Raw genomic sequence first — 15,952 nt, 5'->3', positions numbered from 1 at the left:
TTTTCTCTCTCTCTGGAATCCACCAATTTGTATTTTTGTTGCTTGTTGCTGTGCTTAGATTTGGAACCGTTAACTTTGAATTTCCCTGTTTGGATTTAACTTTTTTAGTGAAATATTGTGCATCCTCACTCTTCTGTCGGAACCTTTACAAAGAGCTAATTTAGATATTTGTATAGAATTCGTTTTCATGTCCTGTCTGTCACAGAACAAGACTGTTACTGCAACTGATGTGCCTGGCATATAAGGATTCTTGTTTTGTTTCTTTACAAATGCTTCATTTAGTCATATGGTTGTGGAAGCTTTGAATCATGGTACACAACACTAGTTTCTGTCAGTTATATCATCACTCAGCTTTGCTGTGGAACTATAGTCTCCTCTTACCTCTGAGAAGGTCTCTTTCCATGTATTGTTGAGGCACCAGGTAGCAGCACAAAGCCATCTCTGCAGAAGGTCCTGGTTGAACTTGCTGCCTTATCGATCAAGTAAAGCTGTAGAGTCTTTTGACCTTCAGAGAATCTGCTGGGTACTCACAACAAGATGTCTGACCTTGGGAGCAGCTCTTGAGAATGTAGAACGTTATTGATGTGTCTTGTGTACCTTATTGTGCTAGGATACTGCTTAATATGATATTTTGAGTTGCAGAAGTGCAGGGGTTTTTGTGTTGGCTGTTTTATTGATTGCCATATTTCAATTTTAAAGCACATTTGTGTTAAATCTGGTCAGAAGGTTACACAGTTGTCTGCCCTTGGTATTGTGTGCAAATTCACATTTAGATTTGCTGGATGGTCTTTCCTAATGCCCGAACTGCAACATTTTCATTGTTCCTAATCTGCTGTAAACATCAAGATGCCAATTAACTGTGTCAGGGCAGCAAGCTTTCTGCTGCTCCTGGAATTAGTCTAATAAATACTGCCTCTCAGCTGAAACCTCTTTCTTTCTGTTTGAAAAGAAAATGCTATCTTACTTTGCTGGAGCTGCACATCAATAAGCTGCAGTGTCCTAATAAAGCCACTCAGTGTCTAGGTTTAACTAATGACTGATTTCCATGGCTTTGACAGTGAGCTGTGTGCGTTACTTTCTCCTGATATTGTAAAAATAATGAGAGCAAATTAGAACAATCAGTTTACACAGATAGCTCCTGATTGGAGGCGATGGGCAATATGGCAGCAGGTAATCCATCTTCGGACTCCTGTCACATTAACTTCAACCACGTGGAAAAGATCAGGCGGAGCAAACGGGGATCCTGCCCAATCGGAACACTGAAATTAATGAGAAGAGCATTGTTCTGTGATCAACCTTTTAATTAGCAAGACGGGAGACAGAGGGAGTGATGACGCCGGCAGCACAGCTGCGCAGTGACAGGCATGCCTCCTACAAAGGGGAAGGGAAAAGCACACGCTTTAAATTATCCTGCTCTCTGCTGCTTGCCCACCAGCAGCATAGCTTTGTTTTGAACCCTTTTCTCAGAGCTGTGCAAACAATGCCTGCGTTTATTAGAATACTCTAAGCCACTCACTCCCCAGCATTCATGTCTGCGACCACTCCTGTCGTGGGGAAAATGTGATTCTGAAAGTTTTAGTATATTTCACATTTGAACCAGAGAGGGATCATGATTCGGTAGCAACCTGGCCCATGTGCCCCTTTTGCTTTTTCGGCAGCTGCCTCATAATAAGTCTTTCCCGTTCAAAGGACTGACACACCGTTTGTTTTGTGTCAAATGGGGTTGGCGATGAATTGTGGCGCTATCCTGCTGTCTGAGTTGCTGTGCCTTTCCTCACTATGGCTGTGCTAAAGGGTGTCATAGAAATGTAGGCTGTGGGTGAAAAGTTCAGCCTTGCAAAGTGTGCAGAAGATGCGTTACGGATTGAAGTTTAATAACTTCCTGTCCAGGTCCTCTTTTTGAGTGAGGTTTGAAGGAAGCAGAGAAGGCAAAGGACAGTACTGAGAGGATGGCGTTGCAGAAGAGGAGAAAAGCACAGAAACGTTGAATACTCTTTTAAGAAATCAAACAACCACTATTTTAACCAACATCTATAATTAAGCATTAAAGTGGTCCTCTTGTTGTCTCTTGTGTGCGCATGCACACACACAGAGCATTTATCCTCCCCCCCCACACACATAGTGTTGCTTTTCTGTATCTGCTAAATTTGCCCGTTCTCTTTCTGTATTGGGACTTCAAATGACACAACAGCAGTACTTGGTGATTTTTCAAGCAACTGTGCTAATTGTCGACAATGAACTGAAACTTTATACAACACTGTAAATGTGTGGTTGCCTCCTCTGGTTTGCACACAACTTCTGTTTGATTTGTTGAGCATTGTGTGCTACCTGGAAGTACTGAGATAAAAGCGAAACAGGACCCTTCCTTCACAAAGTCCTTAAATGCCAACCAGTTCTGTACAATTGGCCTAGTCTTAACTGCTCAAATGAAGCATATGTCCTTGATGCAGGAGACCATTACTAAATACTGTCCAAGAAAGTGACTGTCTTCAAAAAGTTAAAGGTATTAAGAATGCAAAGGTATTCCTAAGGCTGGAGACTTACAACAAAGAAAGACTAGATTATTTTTCAAACGTTCCTTTATGAAGAGTTCTCCATAAAGGAAGTTTTCTGATACAGTATTTTTAAAGTTATTTTTGGTAAAACTAAAATAACACCCTATTTATCACTGTATTCTTTAGAAAGCTACTTACCTGTGGGCTGTGACTAAATGAGAATTTTCAGTTCTCAGATAAATTTATTTTGAGGAAGCTATAGGCAAGGAGAATAAATGTTTGCTTGAATGCATTCGTTCTTGACACATTGGTGTTGCGTTGAAATTCTGTAGTGAATGTTATGAAACATGATTGGTGATACTGTTTATCCTGGGACTACTTATAGAAAACTTCATGGGGAAACCACTCTTTAACATAAACAGAACTTGAAGCATACATTCTTTCCCCGCTCATAATTGGACTTTTTACTTCTGTTTTATCCTTTGGCCCAGTTTGGTGCTTGAAAGCATTGCTCTTTGAGACTCAACATGGCACCCCATGAAGAGTCTCTGAAAGAATTACTGTTCTTTTCAAATGCAAGTAATTTATTTTTGTTAGTGGGTATGTTGAAGCTGACGGATGCATTATGCAGCTTTCTGATCACCCATGGTTATTTCCATGCCAATTCTGTTTGGCTGATCCCTTCCCTACCCTTAGCTTGAAATGGAGAAGGAAATAATTGCTGTAGCTTTGTATTAAACAGCAGAAGACTATCAGTGTAAAATATTTAATGCAAGGTATTAACATTTCCCCCTGTTTTGTATCAATCTAGAAAAGGTTATTTTGTTAGTTTCTAAAACACTTTTGTGAGAAAGTAATTCTAGTTTACATAGTCAGGTCAGAAAATACAAGGCTTCAGTTTAGGTGAATCCCCCCCACCCAACTCTGCCCTGTATAATAACCTATAATTTAAAAAATTGGTTGCTATGGCTGTGTTTTCATATAATGATATGCCAGTGACTCTGCTTATCGTGGTTTATTATGTAGTGTGGTAGTGCATGCTGTCCAATCACTCCCAATTTGTTCCTCTCCTGGTGCAAGTGAGATAAACAAACCAGTACACCTTGTGTTTTCATTAAGTCTGAACCAGAGATTGTAGCTTGTTGCTCCCTAACAAGCCAGGATCCATAAGGCAACAACAAACCTAGCTGAAGGTTGGCTAACAACCATTACTTGTTAAGGAGCAGCAAACCACCATCCCTGTTTCCAACATAACGGGAAACGGGGAAACAAACTAGGAAGCCATTTGCTTCACAGCACTCCATGATCAGCCCCAAACTCCAGCTTAATGCTATGTGTGAATGCAGCCACAAAAAGTGGCTACTAATCTGAACTACACTGCATAGTAGATGCCAACATGTAATGAGCTGTTTATCTGAAGCAATTTCGCTAGCATAACATTCAACTAAAAATTAGCTAAACGGTGCATTTGTGCTGATATGATATAACTAGGCGTCTCTCATACGTTCGGTCAATTATCTCACCTCACAGGTGCAGCCAGAGAGCGGCTATGAATCTGCTTCACAGCTTTGACAAATGAGCTCATTGTTTTTTGTTCTTTTCTTAATTTTGGTTCATCTGTGATTCAAGTTTATCCTGGATTTTTAATTTTTCACGAGGTTGCCAAGATTTAAAGTCAGCCATATGAGTTCTGTGGTGGCAGTTCTGCTTTTCCGTACAATTTGGGACCTCAAGACAGTTAACGACCATCAAATGTATGTTAGTCTATACTAAAATGTTAAGAACACATGGTTCATGAATAAAGCAGCAAGAGAAAGTAACTTCCTTTATTTAAAAGTCCAACTTTGAAGATCATCTCCCCCCTCCCCATGTCACATCATCATGAACTAGTATTGTAGAGGCTGTGCGTCAGGGCTGCTTCACAACAGGCAATCTTGATAGCTTCCACATATAAGCACAACAGGGTGAGTTTAGCAGTTTCATTTCTTAATTTCTTGCTTTTGTAGGTTTGAATCAGCCCCATAGTATGTTAATAAAGAGGAAGGAAGGAGTTCAATTTATACTGGTCATTAAGGATCCCTTGGTGCTTATCGCAAGAGTGAGGTTATTAACCCTGATGTTCTTCTGGCCAAATTCAACTCGTGATGATTACATTCTGCGACCTAAATTACTTTTGTAGTTTTCACTAGAGAGATTGACTTTCGTGGTTTCTCCTGGAGAGAGTGACTTCTGCTTTTAAAAATGCTCTCTAACAAAGTGATTACACGTTCTGCCCCAGAAGTGGCGGCACCTCAGTTGAAGTGGCATTGTTCTTGGCACTGCCAAGTCCTCAGCTTAGGTGCCTTTTTGAGGAATTCTGAGCCCTCTGTTTAATAAACAAATGACACTATGTATTGCTGAAGGTCATCTAAAATTTTCATTATAATACTAGAAAACAAATGTGCACTTAATTCAGTGCCACTGATTTAATATTTTACTTCACTGATCAAAATTTAACTCTACATGTTTTATCAATCTGTCTTTTTGAAAGAGAGAGCATCAGTAGAATTTGAAATATAATAAATTAATAATGCAGAGGAAAGCATCAAAAAGTAAAAGTCTTGCTTTAAAAACAGAAACTGGCTATGCTGAACCTTAAACAAAAAGTGGTCAAGGGCAGGAAAGATTACCCAGCTGCCTTTTGCTACCTTGAAAAAAAATATTTCTAAATAGACAGTGCCATTTTAGCACAACCTACTTGAATAATTATTTAAAAGTATTTTATTATTGTAATTGGTACTTAAGGGAACTGATATGTTTTCCTGTTGTTGCCTCGAAAAATCAGTCTGGGTGGCTATATCATCATCATTACTATTGCCATTATTAGTATTCACTTTTGTATACTTTCCTTCTGTAGTTCTCAGGGTGGGTCACATGATACATTGCAGTTTAAGTTGTAGGTAATTGCTGTAATCATTAGTATAGGCTTTTTGTTATCCATAATTTCTTGCACTGTGTGGTGACCACTGTCCTTGATCTAGTTGATTTTTATATGGAAGTCATTATACCAAGAGCCAAACTCGATTAGACACCATTCATACCATTAGCAATTGCATGAGTGGTATTTAAAAGGTTAATAGCAGGCATAGAGAAAGGGTGCTCCAGACTGAAATTCTAGAAAGGGTTTGCTCATTACTGCAATCCCAATCCAGATTAGGTTTCTCCTGCAATGGGTCAGTGCATTAACCAGAAGGTTGGTAGCTTGAGCCCACCCAAGGATGGCTGTGGGCAAGATTTCTGCATTGCTGGGGGTTGGACTAGTTGACCCTCAAGATCCCTTCCACCTTTATGATTCTATGACTTTTGCACTTCAGGGGAGGGGGGACTTTTATTGCTGTGAATAAAATGGAGGGGAAACAATATATATAGGGACTACAGAAGATGGTAGATTATTAAACTACACATCCCTACAAGGAACCCTTTCCAGATCCACCAACTATTTTTTTAAAAAAAGACACGTTCACAATTGCTAATTGTGCGAACAATGTCTTACTGGTTTGCCTAAAATGCAAGAATCTGCAATTTGTACCTAGAGAAGCCTCCATCTAAGACACTTTCCCTTCAAAAAACTGTGAGCTTGACTCCTTTGTTCTTGACTTCACTTACTCAACTTGAGTACAGTATTGCTGTGAAATCTTAAAACTGCAAGTTGCAGATAGTTTCAAAACATTTTCTGATTAGATAAAGTAACATTGTACTATTGCACCATTTATTTTATGACTGTGAACATTGCATGTGCCATGCAAACTCTAAACGATATTACAAATATTAATAAGACTATCATACAATGGAACACATCCTATTATATCAAGATATAGGAAGTTTGAAAGGTAAATATTAATATAAATATTTTGAAACTTTCAAAATAAATAACATGATCTGTGTGAGCATTTATACCTGGGGTGAGAAACCTGTAGCCCCCAGTCAGCATGGTGACTACTTCCAGTGAAAAATTGTGTAACTCCTTTAGTTGCCAATAAAACTGAAATAATTCATTGCTATATAACTTCTCATTGTTTTATCAATTTCATATAGTACCATACAGCCTAACTTTAATGAAAGAACAGCTAGGGTGTTGTCGTCAATTACTCTTGTCTCCACTTACTCAAATATTTTCCTGTATACCCAAGGCTACGTAGACTCTCATGTCTGCCTTCATTATTTCTGGAAATGGCAGTCCAGTGTCTCGGCTAATTCTATGAGAATAGATTTGCATTTGGAAATTTAAATATTCTTGTGTATAGTTACTTCTTGTTGACCTAGGATCTTCCCATCACAGGGTAAAATAAAGCCCCCTTTGTCATTGCCAGCATCTTTGAAACTTAGTTAATGACTAAAATATTTCACTGTTAATTCTCCTGACCTCAGGATTCCTGTTGATTCCTCTGATTGCCTGTGTGCTTGGACTGAGCTCTCCTGTACAACATTAATTTAGAAGATATAAAAATGAAAAATATCTCAATTAGCAGTGACACCACAAAAAAGTTAGACTGTTAATTGAGTGAAGCTTGTAATTCCTTAGCAGAGCTGACTAGTAAACCCTCCTTGTAATGCTTTGATAGTAGGTAATAAAAATGTTGTTTAATTAATGCCAGTGTGAGTTCTTTTTGAAGCTTTGGGTTTTACAAAACTGAGTAAATCAAAGAACTGAACCAGAATGTTTCTCTGTGCTGTTAATTTAAGACTGTCACTTCCATTTGAAGTCATGATTTATATTCTTCAATATTGATTACTTGGGATGCATCTGAATGCTGTGTTCAGAAAAAAATGCAATTAAACCTCACAGTAAGTTAATGCATCCTAGCCTGTGATCTGGTTTTCTAAATTGTCTTGTATCTCAGGCAGAGTGTAGGGACTGGTTCACAAGGAACATTTGTAGAAAACCGTACGGTAAAAAGGACCATATATGTTTAAAAGAAATGAGTTGTGCTTCGTACCCTCCTCTAATACAAGAAACTATAGATGTTTCTAAATGGGAGAAGGGAAAGAGGTCAATCTGTTAGCCCATCCAGCTCGGTATACCATCAAAGTATACTAATAATGGTACTCCCAATTCCTGTTGAACCCTTAGGGCTCCTACAATGAAAGTTTTTGGATACCCTTGGCAAGGGGTCAGGTAACCTGTGGTTGGAAGAAGAATGGGCTGTAAAAAATCTTCGGTTAATTTGTCTTGACCTTTCCATTTAAAAAATGTATGTTTTTGTATTTATTATTTTATTTCATGAAATTTATACACCGCTTGATTGCGAAAAGCCTCAAAGCAGTTTGCAGAGAGCAAAATAATCAGTAAACACTTAAACAACTCTTTTTAAAAAAAATAAATCAGCAATGAACTAAGAACAGATTAAAACATTATGCATATCAACGTTCTACATATCTGAGTGGGCTCACCTAAACAAACATGTTTTTAGCAGGCATCAAGAATAGTACAATGAAGGTGTCTGCCTGATGTCAACAGACAGGGAATTGTTCTAAAGTGTAGGCACTGCCACACTCAGAGATTGATTTCTTGGAAATGCAGAACCAGTTGGTTGGTTGCTGGCAGTAAATTCCAAACATCCATGGCGAGTATATTAAAAAATATCCCTTTTTTTGGTTCTTTTACAAAACCAAAACAAAACACACAGTTGGGTACACCAGCCTCCATGTATGCATTTTGTTCATGCAAAGAATGATTTCTACAACGAGGGATTGAAACAAGCTGGGTGGGTGGCAAGAGCATAGTGGCTTCTATTGGCTTCTGCATTGGCTTCATCTACCTGCTCTATGGACAGATGTGTACAGAGGCCTGCAATTTCATCTTCACATTCCATGTACTTGCCACTAAAACTCTCCTTTAAAGCAAACTAATAGAGGGTGAGATCTGCAGGGCAAGATGGTGTGGAATCATCTGAAGGGACAGGATGTTGCTTTTAGTTTAGTACCAAGAGCTGTGGAAGAAAGTTTTCATTGTCTCCACCCAGCACAATGTTTCCTGGAAGGCTTGGTTTCAGCTGCTGTTTTCAGTCACTTGTCTTCCTTCCTAGCAAGTCCTGAGAGGGGTGGAAAAAAGAAAAATGTAATTGTGGTTATCCTAACACAACCTATTGTACTTATCGCTTTCTCTCTGTCTCCAGATGGCAGAAATATTAATCATTAACTTCAAAAACTCAGCAAAGTTTGGAAATCCCCTGGTGGTTAAATATCGAACTTGCTGTGATAAGTAAGGTAACTTTACTAAAGTGCTGCCTCTCTAGGGCACTTCTCTGAACTCCAGGAATTTGTTAGCTGGTTTCATATTGGTATTGATTTTAAGGCAGCTGTCAGAATGTAGTGTGTCTATCAGGAAGAATCATGGAACTTCAGCAATGAAAAACACACGGTATGCCATTTGCTTTTAGAGTTCAGGTCTTAGTTGCTCAACAGTCTAGAAGATTGGCTGGCTTAGTTTAAATAATGCGTTCCAGTATAACCTCATACAGGTTGCCATTTTGAGTTAAGGAGCTTGGAGCTATTAGTATTGGTTCTGTACATGACAAATGCCCGCGCTTCAACTTGACTAAGGAGTGGGAAAATACTTTATTATACGGTGCCATCAGTGAACATAACACTCTACAGAGATAAAGCACTGGAGAGGTCCCTGCTCTGATGATTTTACAGTCAAGGATTACACATGAGGGAAATGTGGAGAAAGCAATGATAGGGAAAGAAGAGAATGGTCACATATCAAGATGGTGAGGAAAGCTGTACGTATGTAATAACAGTAAGGAGTTGGGGCAGGAAGAGTAACAGTTGAAGAAAGGCTTTGCAAAAAAAAATATCACAAACATTTAAAAGGCCCCATTGTTTGGGAATGTTAGAAAGAGAATGCTAACATTGTTTGATATATCTTTTTAGGATACCGGCTTTTGTTGATTTAAAAAATGTGCAAGCATTCAAATATACAGAAATCTTCATTGCCAAATAACTAATTCTTGACAATTATTTCTAAACATATTTACACACACACATTTCTAGACAGGTTATTTTTGAACTTTTATACATGTAGATACTTTAGGTAGACAACTGCCTATTTAACTGTACTGAAGGTATAATGGAAGTATTTGTTTGCTTTGTCTCAGGCTAGAGAGACAAATTATATTATAATTACAATTATAATAATTTTATTAATAATACTCTGAGGCATAGAGTTTCTGTTGTTCAAAAGCTTGAATAACTTTTTGATATCACCTATTATTTTTTTACCTTTTCCCCTATGAATTTGCATAGCAATAGCTCTTTTGCAATACTATCTTGGAAATCCTCAGATAACTCTCTTTATTCTGAACTATCAATAGCCTGTTTTAGTTGCCTTTTGTGTGGCATTGATGCTTTTCCAAGCCTGGCCTTTCTGAAGTACCCTATCTTTGGAACGACAAGGCAACAAGATTTAATCATTAGGCTTCTGGCTTTTGTTATATCACCACCAGCAGTACCCTGCATTTACTTACCTGAACTTCAACGGAACTAGTGGAAATGGCCTCTTCATGTGGCAACAAAAAATAAAATAAAAGCAAATTAAAGATAAAAATAGAAGTGTAACATTTCACGAGCAGCTGTAAATTGTAATTTTTTTTGTATATATAGTTCTCTGTTAGAGAAATTGGTAGAGGGAACACTAAAACTTTTCTAGAATAACAATTTTGTGGGTATTAAAATTTTAATCAATGAACTTCCTTTTTAACATTTAATTTCAGTTCACATTAAAATTGTAACTGCTCTTTAACTTCGAAAAGGCTGAACCGTTTGGAAGTTAATCAAATGCACAAAACTTCTGTTTTCTGCCTTTATAACTGACAGAGTAAAGCTAGAAATGATGATTAGAGAGTAGTTTGATCAAGGAGGGAAATTATGATGTATCAAAGTAATGGTTTTGATATATTTTTCAGAAGGCTAGATGATCTAGTGGGTAACCAGCTAGCTGGTTGTGTCCTTGCAAAACATTGTCAAGATGTCCTTGATCGAGAATGGACAACAAACTTAGCATGCATAATTGTTATAACTGGTGTTTTAATTTTAGCATCTTTTGTATCTGGTGACTTATGCACATGTAAAAGTTGCTTCAGACTCAAATGTTTTTGTTACCATCTTTTGGACTGGTAACATATTTGTACTAGGAGGCTCTTCTGGTTTGTTGTAGATTAAAAGGGGATATGTCCTTCACTGCTGAGAAAGGTGCAAAATCTGAAGGCTGACTGACATCATCAGTTTTGTCTCCCTGCCCTTCTCCTCAATGACCCGCCTGTGATGCATCCCCATGGAGGATGTCCTATGGCTGCTACTTTGCAGAAGCGAGGTTCTGCTTCTACAGTAATAGGAATTGTCCTGAGAGAGGAAGAGATGGTGTCCATGGGGGCAGGGAATCTGGAGGCAGGATTGCATAGAGGTAATTTGACCATGTGAACCAACTTTGTAAACTGGAAGCATATAGGGCCTTACACCTCTGAGTCAAGTGTTCAGTTCTTTGTTGCCTCATTTCAGGCAGGTCACCTGAGTGTGTTCAAAAAGCCTTTCACTAAAAGCATTATCTGTTTTTAAAGCATCCTAGTTTCCAGATTTTAATCTCGTCATTTAAACTACCTAGGCTTCTCATGCCATGACCTCATGGTTCTCTTTTATCACCAGAAGCGGAACCAATTTTAGATCAACCTCTGTAGATAAACTTGAAGTTTAAAAGTTGGGAAAACCTCTCTCTTTTTCTTTCCCAACCTCACGGAAATTTTATTTCGGTGATTTCACCAGCATTTAAAATCCAAATGGAAGACCTATATCAGAGGGAAGTTATACAGTAAGAGTCACCAGATTCCAGACAATTAAACTTTATTAGTCTGTCTGAAGCATAAAGTAGTACCTCTTAAAAGAATAGTTTTTCATCTCCTCTCCCTGTTGCTGTTTACTGTTTAGCAGTGTGGGAGAGGCACGACTCTTTTGCTTTCAGGAATGCATTTTCCTTAGTCACTGGAGAAATTCTCTGGGATTCTTGGACTACATGTAGCCCACTGCAGGCTGCAACAAAAACTAGTCCCTAAATGTGGTGACTCAAAAGTCACCTGTTCCTCTTAAGCCAGTGATTAAGTACATGTGGCTCCAGAAACATTTTAAATACCTCATAGGTGTTTGCTAAAACTGCAGGAATTATGACTGATTTCATAAAAAAAATAAGTGTTTCTTATCCTCCTGTATTTCCAGATAGATCTTTGATTATGTTGTTGTAAAGGTTTAGAAGAAACAGGGCAAATAAACTTAAAATGCACTATTTAACTCTTAGCTTTCTTTACCTACATAATGGAAGCAGATGTTCTGATTTCACATATTCCTATCTACAGATTTAAGGTATTGGAGAATAAATGGTGCTGAACCAAGGTGCTCATCTTTTCCTTATCTTGTGTGCTGAACTCATTGTAGTCACTTACTTTCTACTGGAGTAAGATTCAAAGTTTGCCATCACACAAAAATTACATATATGTAAAGTGAGTTTATTTTGAGAAATAATCTCCTGGCAATGTATTGGAGTTTTGCAAAAGCTGAAATTGTTGACAAAGAGGTTGAAGTAGTGGTGGGCATAATACAAAGGATGCTGCCCCCTCCAAAAATAGGTTGAGGACTAGAAACTTACTTTTTTGAATGAAGGCTAAAACCTGCCAGAGGTCTAGCTCGTTATACCCATGCTGTCCCTATAGTTTACCAGAGTGGTTGCTCATTTCAGCATAATTCCACAAGCCTTTTGTTGAGATGCATCTTTTGTCAAACTTCTTGCTGCATAATTAGAAACCACATGTGGGCATGTAATAAATAAGTCTTTCGGTAGGGAGAGTGAGATTAACTTCAGTGCAACTTTTTGTATTTACTTTTTGAAATAAAATAGCAATGAGATCTTTAGCATCTTTTCACAGTGGTTGTTTTGACACTACCAGGTGATTTACTTCTAAGTTGCACTGGATATTTAGATGTTTCAGTGAGCTCACAATGTGGAAAGGGTGATTCAGCACTGGTTGAGCAAGTCCTTCATCAATTAACCTCCTGGAATGAATTTGCACAAGCTGGGCTGGTAGAGGGAGGTAGACTGAAAATGGTAGCTTGCAAACTGAGTTTCTGAAATAAAAGTAAATGGACTGAGTGGTTTGAAAAACTAGCTCTCTCACTTTGAGTCTGCCAGCTGACATGTTAGCAAGACAAATTCATTCAATAAACTCAAGAAATGTGAGTCCTTTTTTTGGCCTAAACATTTTAAAGTATGGGAGTGCCATCTTTAGGGAGCTGATATTGTTCAGTCAGTAGTTTGCCCAGAGCAGAGTGCTAGTGGCGCTCAGACTCAGTCCCAGCAATACTCCGCAAGCCAGAAGTTAAATTTTCAGTCCTATTGGATATAACAGAAGAATCTGTACCTTCTTCAAAATTACATTTAAAGAAAATCACTATTAACAACAACCTTGAAGTTTAACAGATAAAAGAGTAGGGTAACAAAAACACTCAGTCGCTTAGAATGTGTTATACTTCCTGGAAAAAGTTTGTAAGCAAGCAAGCAAGATGCTATTGAGGCCTATCCCAAAACATTATATTGGGATACACTTGTTGTAACGAGACAGAGGCCAGGGGAGGGGGAGTTTGTATGACATATAAAAAATTGGTTCCGAACATGTCTCTCATCTCTCTCCCTTGTTCTGAAAATCTGGTTTCTAGGATCCTATGCACCATCTCATACAGTAAGAAACAGCTCACAATGACAGGACAGGGGAAAGTTGAGAGAGAAAGAGAGTGTTAATATTTTAAATGCTCCTTAAAGTATGCCGTTATATAATCTCTTAAAACTGAATTCATGGCTTAGTCATTGGGAAAGATCCAACAAAGATAAATCATGTTGTTTTCAAGAGAAATATTTTAAGCACATTCTTTTCCCTCCTATTGAAACCAGTGGTGTTTAATTTTGGTGGGATTGTGTCCATTAAAGTAAAGCTTCTTTTCTCTGTTTAAAAGAATAATATAGTTCCAAAATAAAGCATTGTAAAGACCATATGCTATTTTAGTATTGTTCAAATAATGAATATTTTGACTCCCATCAACCAAGCAGCTCAAACACTTTACTATCACTGTGATGGAGAAATGCTAGTGTGTCCAGAAACAGCCAGGCTAAGTGAAAGTTCTGGAAACATAGTCTTCAAGTAAGTGATCTTGCTTAGTGTCCTTATCAATGTAGAGAGAACCAAACAGAAATCAATCCTGAATTTTACATCTGTCCCTTTAAGTCAGTGTAAATTCTGTAGTGCAGAAAGCATATAGACTGCATGACCAAAGACTTTGGATTATGGTCCTGGGTGTGCTTTAAAGCACTGATGAGCTGACTTGCCATCTCATGATAGCCTTAGAACTTAGTTTTCCAAACTGAGTTTTTAAAATGTGTATTTTAAGGGAAATAGCTTGGTTAATTTCAGATCCACACCAAATCTGCACCCCACTCTGCTGCCACGAAGTAATGGGAAGAGGGAGAAGTCGGCCTTTTCTGACTCTGATTACAATTCAAGTCTTCAAAAACTGGGGGAGGAGGCCATGGCCCTGTTGGGAATGCTACTTGCTTTGGGAGTGCCAATTTCATAGTCCAAACCGGATCATTGCAAAGTTCAGCAGTGTAATTAATATAAAGCTTCTACTTAGTTGTAAACAAATATGTTCTTATTTGTTGTAGTAACCATTTTGTATGTGTCCCTTGTTGAGTAAATGTATGAATTGAAATCTGGAGACATAATTTAAATGTGTTCTACTCTGCAGATCCATTCTGCAGATGAAAATAATGCAGGTTACGTAGTGTAGTAAGTATGCTGATACGGACTGGCACAATTTTCAGTAGTGTGCCCCCCTTTATTGAATTGTATCAGATAAAATAAACATACTGCAATATAGGACACAAAGAAGAAGGGACAAAACCTGGTTTCCTGCTGCAGAAATTAGGAACGCCAGGTTTAGCTACTACTGCAATGGTGATTCTTTATGAATATTTTTTCTTTACCCCTAAAAAGTGAATGTCTGCCGTCCATTCCTGGAGAGATATAGTGCTGCCCTCCATACCATTCTGGAGTTCTTCCCATCTATGAGCCTCTGTTGCAGCCTTCTTTCCATTAGCAGTTTTTATTATTATTATTATTATTATTATTATTATTATTATTATTATTATATATCACCCTTCTTCCTGCAGGATTCCAGGGCGGCTAACAACAACAACAAGATAAGAAACATAGTAGAACAATTATTATAATAACCAACTCTGTATTGATAATTAAAACATTAACCAGTGTGCAATAAAGCTTTCCCTTTTAGTTTCCAATTCAGTTATGTTCCAAAGGCCTTGCTAAAGAAATATGTTTTTAATTAACAAAGTCAATCAGATTTCATTTCGGAGCTTCACAGATTGGGGAGCCATAGACAGGAAGGCCCTGCTCCATGTCATTCCCCTATGGGCCATGCCCATAGACAGCAACACAAGCTGGGACTCTCTCCTGTTCTTTACAGGCTGGCAGGTGTTGAGGAAGGCATTCCTTTCAGTACTAGGTCCCAAGTCATCTAGAACTTGGTACATCATCAGCAACACATTGGATTGCACTTGGTGAATTTGCTCTTTCCCTTCTCACTGCCCCACATAATAGCCGGACAGCAGTATCTTGCACTACCTGCGGTTTCTGGAGCCATCTTCAAGGGTAGCTCCATGTAGCGTGCATTGCAATAGTCCAACCAAGATTCTTGATACCAATTTGTTCTAGTTCGGAATAATCATAACTGGTGAAACATTGTAAACCAGATTTTCCTCGTTGTAGTCAGTCACATTGTATCCTGTTGCTCTTTCCAGTCGTTTCATTGCTAGATTATCTAATGTCGCACTCCCTGCAACCATTTCAGTTGGGTTCCAAAGTCTTGCAGTGGGAGGGATGCCTGATTCTCTCCACCACTGCTGTCCCAAATAGCATGAACCATCCAGTCTGCTGCCATTCAGTACTGATCTTACTGTGAATACACAGGAAAGGCCCTGGACTCTGGTATTTTCAGTTACCATGACTTCCCTGAACTGAAACCTGTTGCTACGGTTGTGCCACTGCCTCCTGTTCCCTTGCTGCAGTGTTCAAATGCCCCCTCTAGGATGATCAGCCCCCTTTGTTTGTATGCCAGCTAACCTACTCAGTGCAGTTGATACTTTGGTTGCCAAACCACAAAGCAGTGTTTAGGTCTGACTGCATTTCAGTACCGTATTGCCTTTCTTCCCCAACCCCCAAGTCTCTCTGCCCTTGCCTGTTCTCCTCCTTCTGCCTTTGCTCAGGTAATGTCCCCAATGCTTTTAACTTCACAGCAAAGTTAGAACGCTACGCAGGAAGTTAACTGCCTCGAGTCTTTTAAATTTAAGTAACACACACCAAATA

The 15,952-nt window shown here is 38.5% G+C and overlaps 2 protein-coding genes across 10 annotated transcripts in view; one reads left to right on the top strand and one right to left on the bottom strand.

The window, feature by feature from the left end:
* BTRC (beta-transducin repeat containing E3 ubiquitin protein ligase) overlaps positions 1-15,952 on the top strand; it is a 124,746-nt gene that overhangs the window by 77,033 nt on the left and 31,761 nt on the right. The window lies entirely within an intron of this gene.
* Positions 7,802-15,952, bottom strand: part of POLL (DNA polymerase lambda) — a 125,842-nt gene continuing 117,691 nt past the window's right edge. Inside the window, exon 11 of the mRNA XM_082223456.1 lies at positions 7,802-8,566. The gene's annotated coding sequence lies outside the window, so the exon portion shown is untranslated. The remainder of the gene's footprint in view (positions 8,567-15,952) is intronic.

The sequence above is a fragment of the Podarcis vaucheri genome (assembly GCF_965113315.1).
Source record: "Podarcis vaucheri genome assembly, chromosome: 5".
Classification (NCBI taxonomy): Eukaryota; Metazoa; Chordata; class Lepidosauria; order Squamata; family Lacertidae; genus Podarcis; species Podarcis vaucheri.
The sequence above is the reverse complement of the archived record's forward strand: the minus strand, read 5'-3'. Positions and strand labels throughout refer to the sequence as shown.